The sequence below is a fragment of the Pleurodeles waltl genome, chromosome 10, assembly GCF_031143425.1.
Source record: "Pleurodeles waltl isolate 20211129_DDA chromosome 10, aPleWal1.hap1.20221129, whole genome shotgun sequence".
Lineage (NCBI taxonomy): Eukaryota > Metazoa > Chordata > Amphibia > Caudata > Salamandridae > Pleurodeles > Pleurodeles waltl.
The window spans coordinates 45534280-45550882 of record NC_090449.1 but is presented as its reverse complement, the minus strand read 5'-3'; the positions used below and the strand labels follow the sequence as shown (position 1 = coordinate 45550882).

General features: G+C 42.1%; 1 protein-coding gene across 5 annotated transcripts in view; it reads right to left on the bottom strand.

Annotated features, from left to right (window-relative positions):
- The window catches only part of LOC138260694 (uncharacterized), a 34041-nt gene extending 29462 nt beyond the window's left edge, over positions 1–4579 (bottom strand). The window contains exon 1 of one of the 5 annotated variants that reach the window (XM_069209191.1): positions 4432–4579. The gene's annotated coding sequence lies outside the window, so the exon portion shown is untranslated. The remainder of the gene's footprint in view (positions 1–4431) is intronic. The other 4 variants (XM_069209192.1, XM_069209195.1, XM_069209194.1 and 1 more) reach the window with 4 other exon arrangements.
- Between the last annotated feature and the right edge of the window lie 12024 nt (positions 4580–16603).

The window sequence follows — 16603 nt, the reverse complement described above, 5'->3', positions numbered from 1 at the left end:
TTACTTCAATGAGGGAAAAACGAATTTGGCTGTTTTTACCTCACCAGGGCTTATAAATCTATTTTTATAAAGTCCCTGCTTATAGTTACATGGCACCCAGCCCTAGGGGCACATAGGGCACACCTTAGGGGTGACATATGTAAAAATAAGGTAGTTTAAGACTTTGGAAGTACCTTTAATTCCAAAGTCGAATTTGCATATAACTTTAATTTAAAAGCAGCCAGCAAGGCAGGCCTGCCTTTAAAATGACACTGGGCACCTCAGCAGTGCACCTAGGTGTGCACCACCTATGCTGTGGTCCCTAAACCTACATGCCCTACCATATACTAGGGACTTATAGGTAGTTTAACTTAGCCAATTATAATTAGCCTAATTTGCATATCCATTTTACACAGAGCACAGGCCCTGGGACTGGTTAGCAGTACCCAGGGCACCATCAGAGTCAGGAAAACACCAGCATAAAGTGGAAACTGGGGGCAAAAAGTTAGGGGGCCTCTGCAATCAGCCCTGTTTTCTCACACCTTTCTTCTGGATGTGAAAAAAAATAAAATAAAAAGTATTCGCTCTCACAACACACACATTTCATAGGTGGGAAGGAGATCACAGGAGAGTTCAAATGCTGAACCGTCAGTTCCTAGTTGAGAGATTAATTGGGAGAGCTTACCATACAAAGTGCTTGTTCATAGCAAATATTTCCGTAACATCAACTCCTCCGCTGAATTGGATTTTAATAGCTGATTAAAATCCAATTCAATGAGTAGTCTGCTTTCTTAAATCAGAAACAAAAGGAAATTTTAAGAAAGTTACTATTTTGCTAATTGAAGTTTTTGGAGGCAAATTTACATTAGTCCTCTAGCAATTCCGAGCCTGTACTCGGCTCGAGAAGAGGTGTGAATTTCCTCCTAGGAACACACAACAGGCTGAACTGACTGGGCAGAGAGCACTCCTCCCAGGTCAGTAGAACATGCAGGGTGAGGTCTTTGGGCATTTGGTTTACACTAGTGTCAAGTCCTGCCTGACAGGTTTGTTGAGCCACACGTAACACTTTAGCAGGCTTGAAAGGCAGAAAACAAGATGGGCAGGTCGGGATCAGCAAGGTCCTATTGGTGTTAACTGATGTCACCAAGGAGGATGAAGGTTTTGGATTCAAAGATGAAGGGGAGGTGGACAAAGTCTACAATGTTTCTACGTAAGTTGGCACATGTGGTCCAGAGGGAATGGTGTAGAAAAAAGAAAAAAAGAAAAGCAACAGTGGGGGGGGATAGGGGCAAGGACCAACAAGGGAGTCAGGCAGACCTGGTTTGGTGTCAAGTCATGTAGTAGATCACAAATTTCAGTGGTGTATTTAGTGAGGAAGCAAATTACAGTATGAAAGAGGGGAGAGGTGTGGTGTCAGAGGGTCTAGTAATAAGGGATAACTGGACCTGGCACAAGGTGTAAGTACCACTAGGTACCCACTAGAAGCCAGGCCAGCCTCCTACAGGTGCCCTCCCTCGTTACGCTGGAGTAGTAGACCTTTAATGGCTGCTATAGCCTGGTATGACAGGCTATAAGGCTATATTGGTTGCTCCATGTGTGCAAACTACTTCTAGAGACACCACTGCACTCAAATTTCCAGCCCCGGTATCACCACACCTGTTGCAATATTGATAGCAATGGCCCTGGTGTAGAGAAGCAGAAGTAGGAATTGATCAAGCATCAAATGAGAACTGTATATGAAATTTTCAAGTTTCTCATTCCTATGCAAACACAGTTTAGTCCAGGATCCATAGACACAAAGTTGTGGTGCTGCCCTCCCCAAAGTTAGCATGGGATGTTCAAAAGGTCAATGAGCTAGAGATGGGCATTGGAGCTGGTCTCATTTCCTCTGCATACAAAGGCAGAAGTCAAGCGTCAGGTTATGTCTTCAGACATTTCCCATTATTCTTTTTTTAAACACAGAAATTGGCATTCACTTTCCTTACTCTGACTGAAAATAGACATTTGTGAACTAAACCATGTGACTCTTCTTTGGGCACAGGGAGTGTAAAATGACAGGCGGCTATAGGATGTCTTTAGCACAAAAAAATGTGAATATCTATAAATGAACGATACCCTTTAAACAATAGCAGTTAGGAAAGCTCAAATGAAGCACTTCTTTTAATTCTTACGTGTGATTTAAACAAGCAAGGCACGTCTTGGTGTGCAAGTGATAAATATTCGCTGAAAGCCAACTTTCAGGCATTGTATCGTTTTATCAGTAAAATTGGACGTCTTGGCAAATTCAGTGGCCATTTCAAGGGATGGAAAACGGTTTGTGTAGAAACGTCAGAGTGCTATCAGCCCATGCTCGGGAAATGTATTTGTGACAGGGTGCTACTAAACGCAACACTAGATACCACTACACCCTTACCACTCTCCTGCTGAATGGGCGGGGCTCGTTTACAACACCCCGCCCCCTCCCCTAACTCTGAAACTTGTTCCTACACCACTGGCAGGAGCTTCATCTTTTTCTACATTTATAGTTCCGTACTAGCTCAACGTAAAGCCAAAACTATAATTATAGAACGGAACAAACCTCGCAAAACATGGAATGGAAAGCAACCGACACACGCACCACGGAAAATTGGAAGTACTGCTTTTCTTAACATTAAAATACAAGACTTGAACTGATGTGGACCATCAAGTAAAGACCATTTTCCATCCTACTTTTTTGTTTATATATTGTCGAATCTTATTAACTGTTAAACCATAACCGGATTTTACCGTTCTTAAAAAAAGAAAAAAAAAAAAATTATATATATATATACATATATATATATATATATATACATACATATATATATATACATACATATATATACATACATATATATACATACATATATATACATACATATATATTTCTTTTTTTTTTTTTAATAAATGGACAGCCGCGCGCCCGACGTCTTCGCAGTAAAAGTACAGGGGGTAGTGAGAGGGGCATCACGCGACCTTGGAACTCCTTTGACGTCAGTTGGAGAGACCTACTCTCCCGCACTCAGACGGGCAACTATACCTCTTTAAAAGAGAGCATTCCCAGGCCGAACGTTTACACGCGCTTTTGGAAGAAAAGTGATAATGGAACAATAAATCCACAAACTTTGGCATGACTGGCAGTCAATCCTTTGTCTGCCGACAACAGCCGTTCCCACATGAGACTGGCTGCTGCATTTCCCAGTTAGGTTTGGCGGTAATGGTAATACATGCTAACTGACTCACGTACATGGGGAGTTAGGACAATAAGATTAAAATGAAATGACGCCCCCAATGACATCTAGAAGCTTTCCGAGATGCAGTGCTTGTGAAGAGGCCATTTCGGCTTTGACAGCGGCACACGAGCCCTGATTGACCCGGTTCTCTCAGGGTAGTTAACGCAGCGTCGATATTTCCAGCCCACCCGAATACTAACAGTAGAAATGACCAAAATACGTTCTGTTACGGAAACAAGTAGGCCATGCAGCACGGGTTAACCGTTGCATTCTGGTCCTTGTAGTCCAGAGTTTTTAATGGCACATGGCATCTATCAGAATACAAATAAGTTAGTGGTGGGTGAGCTACACATACGCACCAAATAGACAGTACACATTTAAAGTCCCGATCGAGAAGGCGAAGGGAGGATGGCTTATAATTTGAGTGAAAACACAATTTCAGTATGTTTTCTGCATCAGTTTAAGGAGACAACATTATTGGAGAAGTTGTACGGATTTTGCTGGTTAATATACACTGCAATAATACAATTTCAGAAGTATGTAGAGCTTAAGCTGAGAAGAAAGGTTGTCGGTGCCAAAACATCCGCTCCCAAGAGCGCGGCCGGTGCAAATAAAGGTCGGTTTGGCAAACCCCAAGGCTGAGCAGTCTTAAATTGACCGCGTGCCTCTTTAAAAGTCTTCCAGGCAACCACGGCCCGTTTCTTACTCCTACAGCTGCGCTTTCCCCCCTTTGAGACAGTTTTTCCGTCTTTCGCACCCCCGGCTGTCTGGTTTGTGCGTTTTTCGCTCTTGCTCTGGTTAACATCTGATGTGGAAAAAACATACACCCATCACCAATAAATGAGTACTTGTGACCCCCTCCGGCTCAAACGAACCACCTGTCACATTCGTCTCAATAAAATCGCAGCCGCCAGACTAACCCCAGCCCAGCGCGTCAGCGTCCATAGCACTATACCTGAACCCAGTAAACAATAACCGCCAATTCGGCAAGTCGAGTTAAACAAAGCTCAGTTTATCCGAGCAAAGACTTCTGGGTCTTATAAACACACACACTTTATAATGGCAAGAAGTTGAAATGGAACTACAGGGAACTTTTCCAAAACTAACGTATGAATTTTTAAAAATATTGATATATTCCCCGTGTAAGGTCCGAGGTTTTCATTAAAAAATAATGAATGAATGAATGAATAAATAACCTGACCTTGGGCAGAGGCACTCACCCTGGCGCTCTCCCTCGACCAACACAGCCCCCTCTCTCAGCAAGCAGAGAGCACCGGGCTGTATGCCCGCTTTTTATTCCGCTCACTTCCCTCCGACCATTGAAGTTCGTCTACCTCACGTGCACCCAATTACACCGTCCTAGCACTTAACACTACTAGTCCCAGAATGCAACAAGTGTTTACGAATCCTGGCAAGCATATTCTATTTTATGAAAGAGGTTGGCCATTAGTTGTGTGACTCCCAACCCCTCACCGTGTTCCTACGAAAATGATTCTCTTTCCTCTCAGACGCCCGCTATTCTGACTTTCTGTTGACTAAAACATGCAAGACTACAGGAGCGCGCCCAGGAGGAATTTTCTGCACGTTAAAGTGGACGCAAGTAAACCCAAGGGCCTAAGCTCGCAAGTCATCCCTGGCTAGTCCGGTATGAACATCCCCGCTCGTCGACTTCTGCTCTCTGCGATGCCTATGCTGTCTGCCGAGGTAACACCAAAAATCCATTGATGAGTGTGTGAGGACAATCGCCCACCAGGTGACGCTAGAACCTAACACTTAATGAGGGCATGCCTCCTTAACTCGCAGTAATCTGACCCAGTTCCCTGTCTCTGAGCAACACAGACTGGTCAGTCTTAAACTCTGGTTTGTTCCAGTGCTAATGGATATATGTTTGTATGGGGAGGTGTATATGTACCCCCTGCCGTTCATTATTAGGATATTGCAAGTCACAAAGGAGTTCCATAAAGCCGAATTCATTGATAAGGTTATGGGACAAAAAAGTGACTTGCAATATCCTTACGATGTATGCCAGAGGGTAATATAACATTGTTGGAAATGGCCTCCCTGCAGGGTCACCCCCCACACTTTTTGCTTTCCTCCTCTTCGTCTTCTGACCTAATTTTTGCTGGCTTTAAGACTCTGGACACTTTACCACTGCTAACCGCTTCTAAAGTGCATGTGCTCCTCCCTAAAACTTGGTATCATTGGCATATTTCCTTTAATTGTAAGTCCCCAGTAAAGTGCACTACATGTGCAGAGGGCCTGTAAATTAAATGCTACTAGTGGGCCTGCAGCACTGATTGTGCCCCTCACATAAGTAGTCCCTTAACCACGTCTCAGGCCTGCCATTGCAAGCCCTGGGTGTGTAGTTTCACATCCACTCCGACTTGGCATTTAAAAGTACTTGCCAAGTCCTACACCCCCCTTTTTATACATATAAGTCACACCTAAGGTAGGCCCTAGGTAACCAATAGGGCAGGGTGCTATATAGGTAAAAGGCAGGACATGTACATATGTGTTTTATATGTCCTATTGTTGGAAAACTCCTAAATTCGTTTTCCACTACTGTGAGGCCTGCTATCATAGGCTAGCATCAGGGCTGCCCTCATATACTGTTTGAGTGGTAGATTCTGATCAGAAAGGGGTAACCAGGTCATATTTAGTATGGCCAGAATATTAATAGAAAATCTTGCTTATTGGTGAGGTTGGATTTTATTTTACTATTTTAGAAATGCCACTTTTAGAAAGTGAGCATTTATCTGCACTTAAAATTCATATGTGCCTTACAGCCTATCTCCAATCAACGCCTGGGCTGGTTGACAGCTTCCTTGTGCATTTCACCCACAAACACAGGATACTCAGTCAAACCTGCACTCATCTGCATACTGAATAGGTCTTCCTGGGCTGGAAGGACGGAGTGCTTGACAATTACATTCCAAAGGCTAGAGGCCTGCCCTCACACAATGGACTGCCAGACCCCCTACTGGGACCTTGGCAGACAGACCTGTACTGAAAGGAGAATTTGTGCACTTCAAAACCACTCTTTGAAGTCTTTCCCACTTCAAAGGCATTTTTGGGTATATGAACTGGGTCTCCGACCCCACCAAGTCAGACACTTCTGGACCTAAACCTGTAACCTGTCATCAGGAACTGCCTGGATGCCCAAAGGACTCATCTGGACTGCTTTGCTGAGAAGGACTGCTGCGCTGCTGTTGCCCTGTTGCCCTCTGACAGTGCTGAGAAGTGCTCTCCAAGGGCTTGGATTTAGCTTGCCTCCTGTTTTCTGAAGCCTCAGGGCCAAAAAGACTTCATCTCTTCAGGAAACTCCTTGTGCACTGAAAATCGCTGCACAGCCTGGTGGAAACCACGCACAGCCATTTTGCAACCGAGAAATCGCCGCACAGCCGAACCTGAGTGACACAACCCAACTTCCTGACTGAAGATTCCATGCAGCACCTGCCTTGCGACAGAAAATTTGATACACAGCCTTACTGGATCACTGCACAGCTGAATTCGAATGACGTAGCCGATTCCCCGAGTGGAAAACCGATGCAGCACCTGCTGTGTGACAGAAAATTCAATGCATCACTCTACCGGATCAACACAAAACCTGTGACTTCTTCCAGTGTGCCCAGGATTTCCCTGCATTGTCCCTGGGCATCAAAAAGATTCCCACATCATAGTGGGGAACCAAGAATGTGCGCCAAAAATGACGCAAAGCCCATTGCAGCGTGGAAAGAAACAATGCATCATCTGTGCTGCATCGGAAAATCCAACGTACACCTTATTTTTCCACGCATCTCCTCCTCTGCGGTCTCCATGCATGTTATTTTTGACGCAAACCAGGTACTTTGTGTAATCAAGAGGCAACAGTTGATTTATAAGATTTAAGACTCCTTTTAATCGTGCAAAAGTGACCGCTCAACTTGTGCTTAATGAATCTTTTTAATTTTGACCTTATTTTAACCAGATAAATATCCTACATTTTTCTAGACCTGTGTGGTGTATTTTTGTGGTGTTTTCATGTGTGTACTGTCTGATTTATTGCACAAACATTTTCACATTGCCTTCTAAGTTAAGCCTGACTGTTCATTGCCAAGCTACCAGAGGGTGGGCAGAGGATAATTTGGATTGTGTGTGATTTACCCTGACTAGGATTGTGGTCCCTACTTGGACAAGGGTGTATACCTCTACTAACTAGAGACCCCATTTCTAACATACATGGTCACAACAACACCTTTCCCACAAACCACTTCATATCTTGGTGCGTAGCTATTTCATATGAAAGAGCAAGCATGTTTGCAAACATGAAAGATTAAAAATAAACATCTAATGCAAAATTAAACACATCAAAAACCTGTTGGATGTTTGTTGAAAAAATGTATTCGAAACAGTTCAAACCAAGTCAGTTTTTTTTCAAAGCCGCATTAGCTCAGGATGCGTAGTAAAATGAAGAAAGATTCTAGCAATTCTCTATCTAAGAAATGCGAAAAAAACATATTCTCTCTGCTTGTCATTGTAAGCCATTAAAATAGAGCAGAAGAAAGAAAAGCAATGTTCTGTTTTCGTTGCTTTAGATAGCTGCTTCAGTTATGCCCCATGATCCGGCGTGCCTTTCACCTTGTCTGCTGGCTCTGTGACATCAGAACTCAACTATAATAACTGATAATAGTCAAGTTCTGAAGTTTTCCCTTTATAATGTTGGTGCGACACACGTCGTAGATCATAAAGAAATCAGAGATTGCTGTTTATACAGGGATTACAGAATTCCATGGTTTATAAATGTATTACAGAGTAGGGGTAGCTACTATATAGTTATAGTTAGGGATACCAGATATAGGAATTTCTCAGGTGTTTGACTGTTGATAACGTTTCACCTGTTTAATGAAAGTCCACAGAAAGTTTACAGACCTATAGCTTTTTTTTACATTAGTGGACGATGCAGCGTTTTGAAGTGATTTGTCAAGAGGATGCAGCGAAAAAAGAAAAAAGAGGGTGTCCAAAAATGTTTTTTTCCACCAATGCATTTTCTAAAGACTTTGTACTCAAGCGTAGCAGCAAAAAAGGCCACTTGGATGTCCACGAAATTTGACAGGAGTATACATTATGGTGTGCATTGATCGTTTTTGGTGGTACAGGTAAGTAGGGCAAGTATTTTTAAAGTGATACAGCATTTTAACTTATTGATATCTGTGGCCGCAGTAGTTTAGAGAGATTTTGTGGTATTTCACAAAAGTACCACAGTACATAGTGATGACAAGGCATTATATGATTGGCCAATGGCTGCCTTTACAAAAGTTAAAGGTAGCCATGTTGTTTTAAGTACTCTTTGGTTGTGTTCTTAGTTAGGGCCTTAGATATCGGCAAGTGTTGAGTTATATATTACTTCTCTCCCTAATACCACTTTATTAAAGTGGTACTAGGTAGGGCTAATCATTTAAAGTTTTCTATATTTTTAAAAAATATGAGGTACTGCAGTACTTCCTACACTGTACTACACTCTATTTCACAAATATAGAGTACTACAGTTTATTTTACATTTTTTAAATTTTTCATTCCTTGTCAAATATTCTACGAAGTCCAGCGCTTATACCTACACATTTCTGCACTACTTAAAACATTAAAAAAAAATTACATTTGGTAAAAAAATGTAAATGCACGGATTACACTTTTTCAGTAATATAGTATACTGCAGTGTATTTCTAATTTGGTATCACTACAAAGGCTTTTTAAAGCAGAGTGCATTGATGGTGTACTCCTCAGCAGCACAAAAAGAAAACATTGTGCAACAAATGTGATATTTATTTATCTGTGAAAGGAGAAAGGAGGTTTAAGCATAGAGGCTGTTCCATGCTAGTTTCAGTGCACCACCGGTGTTAAGGTGCATGCTAACACTTCACAAATGGAGAAAGGTTTCAATTTTGTGTATATATATCTACATATATATATAATTATATTTGCAAACAAACCTCGCAATCAAGTCATGTGCACACAGGAGGAGTGAATCAAAATAATTTATTAAGGTGCTCCCAATCCCTGCAGTTCTTTTGAGTCACTCCTTCTTTGTGCGCGAGGTTTCTTCACAAATTTTAATGCCGGGTGCCACGCCTGGCACAACACAACACCCCTGTATGGCAGCACAACTTAAGTGGAACTTTGCAGACATATAAATATATATTTATATGTATGTATATATATAAATATTTATATATCTATAGGTACATTATTTCCCTGTAAGTGCCACAGTGCTTTGTAGATATTAGCTCCCATCTTGGCAAACCTGCTATATAGAATAATATTAATAAATTTAATTACATATTACCACTTTAACAAAATGGTAATAGTTAGAGAACAAAAATAAAAACTACTACTTACCTATATCTAAGGGACTAACCCAGAACACAGCCAAAGTGGGCTAGAACTACATGGCTGCCTTTTACATTTTGTAAAGACAATCATTAGCCAATCATATACTGCCTTCTCATCAGCATGTACAGTGGTTTACCACAGCAAATATATACCTAAGTATTTTCTAACTTATAACTTTCAAAAGTACTTAAACTATTCACACCAAGTATCATAAATTACCATTTACACACCATGATCTATATTCCTGCCACAGTTTGTATACATTTGTTCAACCAATTTCATGCTAAATTAATACACTACACTCAATGCCGCTCCACTCTAAGCCACTCCACTCTGTCACTCCACAATATGCCACTTTATCTAAACCACTCCACTTCATGCCAATCCACTCTATTCCTCTCCACTGGCCACTATTCTATGACACTCCAGTCTACCCCATTCTATTGTAAGCCCCACCCATCCATGCCACTCCACTCTACCCTATTCCTCTGTACGCAACTCATCTCTATGCCACTGCAATTAAAGCTATTCCACTCTTTGCCACGCCCCTCTACAACACTCCACTGTACGCTATTACACTGGACACCACTCCAATCCAGTGTACACTAATCCACACTATGCCACTCCACTCAATGCTATTCCACTCTATACCATTCCACTCTAGGCCACTCCACTCTATGCTTTTCCTCTGTATGCCACTACACTCTACACCACTCCACTGTATGCCACTGCACTCAGTGCTATTCATCTCCACACATTTCCACTCTATGCTGCTCTACTGTATGCCACTCCACTTTACAGCACTCCACTCTATGACACTAAATTTGACACTATTCCACTCTACACCACTCCCCTTTATGTCACTCCATTCTACGCTATTACAATCTACAACACTGCTCTGTATGCTATTCCACTCTACAGCACTGCACTCTAACACAACTCCAGTCTACACCACTCCACTCTATACTATTCCACCTTAGGCAACTCCAATGTGCATCACTCCTCTGTACGCTATTCCACTCTACGTCACTCCACTCTATGCTTTTCCACTGTAGTCCACCCCACTGTGTGCCACTCCGCTCTACACCACTTCACTCTACGCAATTCCACTCTATACCAATTCACTCTTCACCACTCCACTGTATACCACCACACTATACACCACTACACTATACAACATTTCTCTATATGCTATTACACTGTACACCACTCTACTCTATGGCATTCCAGTGTACGGCTACCCAGGTATTCCACTCCCCTCTACGCCCCTCCACTCTATATTTTTCCACAGTATGCAACTCCACTCTACGCCACACCACAATACTCCACTACACTCAATGCTAGGACGGGGGTTGGGAGCACGCTGCCTCACATCCCAGCACAGTTTGCCCCTTTCCATCCTGGTAAATGCAGTTCACAGTTAGTGCTTACTTCAAAATTATCTGTATTATTTCACCAAGTTAGTGCAGGCATTGCTGTATATCTGAAGACATGTGTTACTAGATAACTCTAAGTTAAGAGGCACTTCATTGATGATTTATTTAGGCGACAGCAGCCGTAATGTCCATCTTGACCAACACATTGACGAACACATTCCTTTGAAACAAGAGGGTTTGAAAGAAGTTCTAGGTGTGGAATACTTTCATCAGGTCTCTCCAGTTGGAAGATTTCTGATTCTTTGGGAATGACCACTTGAACTTAAAGCTTTTGTTCAAAACTGTTGCTCTCCATCACATATGACTCTCAACAGATGTTAGAACCACTAGAGACTCTATGTAGCATTCTGTTTCCCTTAATAGATTCCAAATGTCTAAGCTCAAATAAAGACTTTTTTCCACTTCCGATGCTAAAGGAATCAGTTTGTCCAAAAGGGTGTATAGTTTATGACCATCACCTTTTGAGATGCCACAAACGAGGGCATAAGTGCAGTTTTGCGCATTGAACCACCTACACAATTGTTGTCATGTAGCCCTGGAACTCTAACCGTAAACTGTCCGGCCCATCTAGGGTGGACAAGAATCTGTGTATTGCCGAATGGAGGTTTGGGTTGCCAGAACTTGTGGAGTTTTGCTCTGCAGAATTCCAGGGAAATACATAAAAACTCAGCAAGATTCTACAGAGCTTCACCCACCCCTAGTTTTATAAGGTTGTTTGTTCATCCAAATGTCATGCAGTCAATAAAATCTACGTTACTACGGTAACTTAAGCGATCTAGCAAGCAGGAGATCCCTATCATTTATTTATTAGATAAAGAGCCCACCAAAAAATCCAGAGAATCCAGTTTTCTTACTCTTGTTTTTCTCTTCCAGGACTGCAACATTTGAGCTAAAGCAACAACTTTCGACAAACAAATGAAGTTCCTTCCTCAAGACACCGGGTTTGTATATATTTCCGCAGCCTACCTCCCCAATAGCCCTGAAAGCAGAGACCTTGCAGTCCCCCTTTTAAAATATACAGAGTGCATCCGGTGCTTGCCTGTCACGGGGACCCATCAATCCTAATTTACCACCCAGGAAAGACACCACAATGATGGCAATAAATAATAATAGAACTTCAGTACACCACAGCATGATGGCTGGAGTCTCTCTTACCTCATTTACTTTGCTTTGTGGTGCAATCATCGTGCTTCTAATGCAGAGGTCTTCAAACTGGAGGGCGGGCCCCCATAGGGGGGCCTCAAGTGATCCCAGGGGGGGGGGGTGCCAGACTCTGGCCAAAAGAAGCATTACACGGTTACAGGCTTTTTTTTTTTTTTAGCAGAGTCATGTTAGAACATTTTTAAAAAGGTAACAGTACTTAACTGCAATGTTTAAATAGGTCTAGACATATTTAAACATTGCCATTTTTATAAAGTAATTGTAAAAAAATTGGAGGGGGGCCAATGATTTTTATTTTACAACAGGGGGGGCGCTGCATTAAAAAGTTTGGAGACCACTGTTTAATGTGATATTGCGCAAATAAGCCCTTCTTGCATACTCTGCAATCTAATGCAAGTCAACTGGCACCGAGAGCAGCCTCTATAAATCATGCTCCAGCACATGCCTTTAATGGCAGGAAAATCAGAAATGAAGTAATTGTGAGTAATGTATTGAAATGGCGGGCAGAGGGGAGGGGGAAAAAGCGACCCCAATGTGACTTACTTTATAAGCCAGATAGTATGCTGCAGTTGAGAGGTTGAAATGTTGCATTTACCCGGGACAACAACTTGAAAAGCAGCCATAGATCACATCTTCATTTTATTAATGATTCCACTGCGTCCACAGCCCTTATCATGTGTGATTCTGATTTACCAGTATGGTACTCCTGTTCCTGGAATTACCAATACTTCAGATTTTAGTAATGATATGTGGAAAAACACCTGTGGTTACCAACCAAATTGCGATTTGCAGCCCACTCATAATAAGGCCTTTGTGATTGAGAAGCTGAACTCACCAAAGAATGCTTGCATAGAAACTTGCTGATCATATATACTCTGGACCTTTAATCCTCCCAATCCCCTGTATTTTTGACATATTAAAATGGCACCAGCCATCCCTTCTAGCCAAACCACCTTCAGCACAATGGCTCCACTCAATGAGGTCACCTAAATTAATGCACAAATACCATCATGCTTTATGTGTGTCGTCTGCTCTTCCTGAGGTTACTCCAAAAGTCAACACATTAAAACAGCTGATACTTTTCTAACCTTAAAATAATCCTTAATCCTTCTCTCACCAAATTCTGTGCTCCTCGTCAAACAGTGGCATGGCAGGGGTGCCATTGGCACTTAAACAAGGGCAATGGCCCAATTAGCCACAGTTTAATAGAGAAATACATAGGTTTTCCGTTGTACTTGTACAAAGAAGTGCTTGTTCTTCTGCTGATATATTAGTGGTCTTTACTTCTTGCAAGCTCCTCTGTGTCCTGAGTGACAGAGGATGCCTGGCTGCTTGTTGCCTTGGCTTTGAGACTAGCTGTACACTCAGAACTGGTGGGTGCAATAATTTAGTTATTGCACCTCTGCTGTACAATGGTCCCTCCTTTCTTCTCTGCATGAGCGCACACCGAATGAAGCAAATTCATACAGGCAAAGGGAAGGGGGAGCTTGGATCACTGAAATGACTTCTGGAGCCATGCAGATTACTCCACCTTCCCACCACAGCAGCGGAAACAAGGGAGAGAAAGTGCGAAAGGACATGTTTGCCAGAACCCACACTTACCAACCTGATCTGTGCAAGTTAAGCAGCATGAGGGCAGGGCCTCATCCGTACCCATATTAGGATCAGGCACTACTTGATCAGGGTTTTTAAAAAATGTTATCGGTGGGTGCTGGTAAACTCTGCCACACAGCAGTTGGCAGAGTTTTTGCCGAACTCAATGCTCCAAGTGGAGCGCACAGTGGCAAAACTCTGCGAACTCTGCCAACATAGCGGAGATTACATCCCACCCCTGGTGGAGATGTTTGATAGCCTTTTCTTAGAGGAAGACCTTTTTCAGATCTCTTCTGAGGTGGGATCCAATGAATCCTTGGATGGAGATAGTTGGCAAATCTTGATAATGAGAAGAAATCCCAGGTAGGATATTATAATTTTCAATTGTTCAAAATATGCATGTTCCATTGTCAGAGCACTGAGTAATCCATCCTTTAGATATGGGAAATTTGAAATCCCTTGCCGACTAAGATGAGCAACAACTACAGCTATCATTTTCATAAACCTGTGATGGTGTTTAGCAATCAGAATATTTAAATACAAATCCATAAGATGCATGGTTATTAGGAAAAGGTTGGACTGAATCAACCAAATAATTATTTGCAAGCTTTCCATCTTGAACTTGATATTCTAATTAAATGTGTTGAGGTTTTTCAAGCTTATCACAGACAGAACTCTCCCAAAGACTTTGGAATCAGAAAGACAATTGAGTATACTTGTATACCCTTCTATTTCCTGGGTACTAGAACAATTTCTCCCTTCATCTGAAGAGTAGAAGCTCCTTTTAGGAGAGCTTCCCCTTTTTTCTGGTCCTAGGGAAATGAAGTAGAAATGTTCCAAGTGGGAACTGGATGTGAGAGGATTTATTGAGTAACCTTTGCTGACCACTTGAAGTACCCATCAATCCACTGTGATTCTTTGCCATTCAAATGAACTTCCAAATCTGACCTCCCACACTCAATAGAGAATTCTCAGCTTAGTCTGGAGCACTGGATTTTGGTACCTGTGTCCTGGTTTTGTTTCTTATAGGATCTGAGGGACAATGGTGTCCCTTGAAACATGGAAGGTTGATCTTGAGAGTATAGTCTTCTGGAGGGAAGGCAAAATGAAGATTTTGACTTAGGTGAGTTTGAGTCTCCTGTTGATTTAATCTGAAAAGAAGAAGGGGTTCTTTCCTTAAAAATATGATGGAGTTTGTCTCCCAATTCAAAACCAAACTGACTGGAACCCTTAGTAGGCATTTCCAATTCTGCTGTCCTTTGAGCAGCCTCACTTTTACAGCCTATTAGGCATGTGTTTCTTGTAGCTGCAATAGAGTCCCCTGCTAACACCCCCAATGTAACCACATGAAATACAATGTCAAATAGAATTTCTTTCTGGTGTTCCAGCAAAGGTAAACAATCTGGTTCATCCTGAATTGCAGATATTAGAGTTTTAAAATCAGAAATCCAGGGTTGAGCCCTGTAAGTTCCATAAATTCATGACTCATGGCCACATGAGATCTTCAAATGACTATTTGGTGCATAGTCTTCTTTTCTTTCTTGTGGCTCCTTCAGGATGTTTTCTTCTGCCATAAAAAGTGGCCTTTCACACTAGCCACATCGAAGTCAACATGTACATTGTCCAGCAATACAGTACCCATGTCTTTCAGGAGATAATGCTTTGCCATACACCTTAGGTAGTAATCCTATCTGGATCCATTGACTACTGTATAACTACATCTAAGGCAAAGTAGTGATTTGGTAAATCCACTGTAGATGGCTTCCGGATTTGCCTGATAAGAATGTTGTTTGAGGTTCCTGGCCTCTCAAAAGTGGGGGAAGTTCATATTAGTCCTAGTATGGGCAAAGAGGCCTGGCATTCAAATATTTTGAAATATATTTTCCCTTTTGGGTTATAGTGGCAGGAGGTTTATCTCCACTTTCAGTGTCCCCATAACCAGAGGGAAGCACAAGTCTCTTCTTATTGATGGACATCTTCCCTTCAAGGGCAGACCATGCCTGTGATACTTTTCTGCATATTTTCTGTTCTTCATCTTCTCTCCAATGTCTGCAACATTTGCAAAAAGAAGACCAGTCATAAGAGTGAGAGGAGGCAGACGAAGGCAAGACATTAATTTGCTTGCTCGAATGTTTAACCAGGATGAAGTTAAGGTTAATAAAGTAAATAATTGCCCCAATAACAATACACCAGCATTAATATATATGCACAAACTTAGAAATTCTTACCTGCTTTCTTTAAATATGCCCCATTAAGTGCGCCACCAAAGTGTATCCAAAAGAAACGGATGGTTGGAAGAGGTCTTAGCACTCATGCGCCAGGCAAAACACAACAAATGCACTGAAAACAGGTGGTTCCCCTCAATTAGCATCTCTAGAAGCAGCAAAAGAAAACATAACAACCTGAAACCCCCACACCTGAACAATTGAAAAAAGAACAGTCAGCTATAGTAAAGAGGAAGCCCTTGGTTCCAACTCCTGTACATCAGTGCCCCTCAAGGAAGCCTTTCCCACTTCCAGGCCAGGAAGTGAAGTAGTGTGAACTCAATTATGGTCTTAACTCCAGCAGAGACTTCCTGTGTTCCTCATCCCAGCAACAGGAAAACAAAATAGGAGGAGCTGGGAGTGCCAGCTCTCTTTATGGCACTCAGATGTGCCTGGTTGGACTAGCATTCCAGGATCCTTATGCTTTGATTCCTATTGTGAGGTGACAGTTACCTCTTTAGTAATGACTGGGATACGGATGTGGGATGTAGGAGTAGTCCCAGGAATAGTGGAAGTAGCATCCCATACTCCTTAACCTTACTGACCTCACAGG